The sequence below is a fragment of the Schistocerca serialis genome, chromosome 1 (genome assembly GCF_023864345.2).
Source record: "Schistocerca serialis cubense isolate TAMUIC-IGC-003099 chromosome 1, iqSchSeri2.2, whole genome shotgun sequence".
Taxonomy (NCBI): domain Eukaryota; kingdom Metazoa; phylum Arthropoda; class Insecta; order Orthoptera; family Acrididae; genus Schistocerca; species Schistocerca serialis.
This window is the reverse complement of record NC_064638.1, coordinates 396,744,036-396,748,506: the sequence shown is the minus strand read 5'-3', so window position 1 is coordinate 396,748,506 and position 4,471 is coordinate 396,744,036. Positions and strand designations below refer to the sequence as shown.

The 4,471-nt window shown below is 37.6% G+C and overlaps 1 long non-coding RNA gene across 1 annotated transcript; it reads right to left on the bottom strand.

Annotated features, from left to right (window-relative positions):
• Positions 1-981: 981 nt before the first annotated feature.
• On the bottom strand, positions 982-3,631 carry LOC126471587 (uncharacterized). Its single transcript, XR_007586346.1, has 2 exons — positions 2,883-3,631; positions 982-1,275 (listed from the first exon to the last, which is right to left on the bottom strand). It is a non-coding gene; the product is annotated as an uncharacterized LOC126471587 (long non-coding RNA).
• Positions 3,632-4,471: the final 840 nt, after the last annotated feature.

Below are 4,471 nucleotides of genomic sequence, written 5' to 3'. Positions count from 1 at the left end.
AGGCAATTTGCCAATATATTGCAACCATATTTTACATCTCTCTTCATTCTCTGGAACACTAAAAAAACTTTTCAGGAGTTTTTACAGATGTATTTGTACAGTATGGTGTTACACATCATTTGTAAGCCATTTTTTGAAATTCAAATTCCAAAACAAGACATCACTGTGAATTAGCATTATTACAGTGAGTTAGCAGAGCCCATGAGAAATGTGGGCCTCACATGGAACTTGTGTTGTCACACTAGTTGGCTTGTCCGCCACACTTCACGAATGCTTGGTTCTGTGCAGCGCCCATGGAGAATCAATATTTAACTGAAAAGGCACACACTAAAGGTCTTAACTTTGCCATGTCCTACTGAGAACTTGCATGCCTTTAAACGAGCAGTCACGAACTACTAAACTCGTCTGAAATAGTTACTGGCTCCCTGCCGGAGACAGCTGCTGGCAGTCATTAGACCTACAGTATCGCATGCTTGATGTATGCACCATGGCCTGTCTTTCTCGTGGGCCTCATGACCTATCCAACAATGTCAAAGGCATCACTTGACTTGAATGGAGAATTTTAGTGGGCTTTCAAATTATTTGAATCTCATGCTTGTTAGAAGCATAAAATGGCATAACTAATCACTTAAAACAATTTCCAGAAAACAGTCAAATACCCTGTTAAAATCTTAGTAACATTGAGATGTAGCATGTCATTGGCAGAATGAGATGTTCCACATTCTTGATGTTCATTGGCTGGCAAAAGATCTTCATGGGTTAAGATAGATAGTGAATAGGAAGCACCTACTTTCAGAAGGTTTTTATTTATGGTTTGTGCAGATTGGAGTTATACCGCTCATATGCTATTGATAGTAAAGGCCAAGTACTGATTCTTTTACCAGCTGGGTGCACTTGTTTGCTCCAAGGGGCTGAGAGTGAAGGGTATGGCACGCACATGACTTCCACAATGTCAAAGAAATCATCGTAAAAAAAGACAAGTGATGTTAAGATTTTATTGTCAAAAATTGTTCATGTTTCTTGAGACACACACTCGTGCAAACATTTAGCCAGGATTTTAAGCCTAAGTAGTCAATTAATTACAAAAAGTTAGGATTGTATGTTATAGGAAATCCATTGAGTTCAACTTCTCTGGGTGTATTATTCCACTAAGGAGAAAAAAAGTCTCTTTCAACATCAATGACACTGCAGATCAAAGTCCACATGGGAGAAGCTGGTTCACAGTTCAAGGGCATTGCGCAGCAGGACCTCTGCAGCACTGGTATTGTACAGCAACTGACATGAAACATAAGATAAGTGCAGAATTAATTGTCCTGAAGCCAAAAACCGCATAAAAAGCATCACTCACATCAGTTTTTAATTGTCCTGAGGCCAAAAACCACATAAAAAGCATCAATCAAAATCAAATCAGATTGTGTGACTGGCACAAAACATGTTCAATATGCTGTCCACTGTTTTCTGCAAGTTGAAATCGAGAAACACCATGTTCTACAACTGATCGAAGTGTTTCTGGGGTCACATTCAGAATGTGTTGCGCAATGCCTGCCTTCAGTGTAGCTAAGTTTGCAATTGGAACACTGAACACAACATCTTTCAAATAGCCCCACAGCCAGAAGTCATACGGATTAAGAGCAGGTGATCGGGACAGCCAGGCTGTAGGGAAATGGTGGCTGATAATTCTAGCATTTCTGAAATGGTGCTTCAGCAGCTGCTTAACTGGATTTGCTATGTGCGGAGGTGCGCCATCTTGCATAAAAATGATCCCATCCATGCTGTTGGAGAGCTGGAATGGCGTGGTTGCACAAAAGACACTCATAGCGCTTACCAGTGACAGTACAGGTAATAGGACAGCAAGCTCCTGTCTCTTTTAAAAAAATATGGCCCTATGATAAATGATGCCGTAAACCTGCACCTCATAGTGACATTTTCACGAAGAAGAGGTACTGATTGATTTGCGTGTGGATTTTCCGTTGCCCATATTTGATAATTCTGCGTATTAATATATCCTATCAGATGGAAGTGGGCTTTATCTGTCCACAAAATCTTCCACAGCCAATCATTGTCCACTTTGATGTGAGCAAGGAATTCTAAAGCAAAAGTCTCTCTTGTTGGCAGGTCTACAGGAAGAAACTCGTACACGTGGGCAATTTTGAATGGATTGCAAAGAAGGATGTTTCATAGGATTTTACACACAGTGCTCACAGGTATGTCCAGTGTTCGGGAAATTCTTCATGCACTAAATGTTTGAGCACCACCACTCATCTCCTGCATTGCTGTGGCCCTGCTTCCACTGATGTCGAATCAATTCATTTCCTCCCTCTACCAGGCTGCACACTAAAAGAACCTGTCTTTTCAAATTTCCAAATACTTTTCTCCAGATCCAGGGCAGTCATCAGACCAACACATTTTTTCAGACCCTTTCATGTCTGGATCCTCTGCAGAGTGATGTGTGCACAGTTCTTATAATACAGCTTTACAAGCAGAGCACGATCCTGCATTGAGACGGTCATGGAGAACATCAGAGACACGAAAGGAGGAAAAGTGGTGTACCTGGCATGTTTATACCAACTTCAATGAATCGTGTACATGACAGGTGTTTTCATTTACATTTTCTGACTTATGCAGTGCCATCTTCAATCAATTTTCATACTTCTTTTTATTTTATTTTATTTTATTTATTTACTTATTTTTTTGCATACGTTTTCCCCCTTCTCTGACAATATTTCATTGCAATTTGACGTCATTCTAACCTGTGGTGTTATTTCTACAGTGTTTTGAATGTTTAACTTTAATTGTGATCACCCTGTACATTGTGGCTGTCTTTATTAACAGAATCAACCATTAAATTATTGTGTGTTTACAAAAGTGTAGATATGACTCACACTTGTGCAGTTCGAGTTGCGACACATAAGAGTTCACTTCATGCTCAGAGGTTACCGACGACATAGACCATTTATGGTCCATGACCGATGTTATAGCACTTGACAGGCCTCATGGGAGCAGTTAAACTCAGCAAGCGGATTATCGCACTGTTGTAGTTTCATGTCACTGACTACATCACAGCAATTCCACCTAGGGAGGGGAAAAACATATCAGTTAAAACCAATAACAATATTTTAGTTCTGAATAATCGGTATTTTTTGTCTCAATTATAACAGATATTTTTCACTTTTTGCTAATAACCAGGTAAAAAAACTGGCATATCAGTTTTCCATAGCAGCAGTACTAGAATTTTTGTTTTCAAATAATTTTTTTTAAATGAGTAGTGTTCATTTGTAAAATTTCAATTGCTTTGAAATATTGGATTATTATAGAATGGGAAAAGCAATCAGTCTCATATTAATAACAATGCCTACAGGTAGAAACTTGTACCCGTTGTCGTGTGACATGGCTCATTCGACGTTATACGTGTACGTGCAAGTGTGTTAGATTTGCAACAATCATTTGAATGCCTCTGTGTGTGCTGTAATTATTTTAATCTTATCTTCCCAATATCTAACTGAGCGATATGTAGGGGTTATAGTATATTCCTAGAGTAATCATTTGAAGCTGGTTCTTGAAACTTTATTAATAAACTTTCTCAGGACAGTTTATGTGTATCTTCAAGATTTTTCCAGTTCAGTTCCTTCAGTATCACTGTGGCACTCTCCCATGGATTAAACAAACCTCTGACCATTAATAATAATAATAATAATAATAATAATAATAAAGATTTTATTGTCTTTAGGCCATTACAGCAATTGACAACGTCAAATGAAGCTACAATTTATAATACAGTGTGATAAGGTATTGACTACTGAAATATTTTAGCTTATATTACAATAAATGTACAGTGGGTCATCTGTTGGATTACTGCATTTTACAGTTGAAGAATTCATTGATATCATAGAACGGGTGGGCAATAAACCATTCATGCAGCCTTTCTTTGAATGTATGTTCAGGAAGATCCTGTATGGCATGTGGCAGCTTATTAAATAACTTGTGCCCTGTGACTTCATAGCTATTTATTGATTTTGATAGTCTGTGGTAAGGCGTGTATATGTGTTTGATGCTTCTTGTGTTGTAACAATGTACATTTTCTCTACGTTTCACATCTTGTAGGTTCTTCTTCGTAAAGATTAAGACATTGTATATACAGAGGTTTATTACAGTCATAATTTTTTGTTTAGTAAATAAGGGTTTGCAGTGAGCCTTATGTGAAGAATTTGTAATTATCCTAATGGCTTTCTTCTGCAATAATAGGATGTCATGTATATGACTACAGTTACCCCACAAGATAATGCCATAGGATATTATACTCTGGAAAAATGCAATATAAGATGATCTGATGTATGTTTCAGGTACACAATTTCTGAGTTGTCTTAATAAATAAATTACTCTAGATAGTTTACTACTAATATAGTTTACATGTTGGCCCCAGGATAACTTTTCGTTTAAATAAACTCCCAAGAATTTAACAGAACTAGGGTCA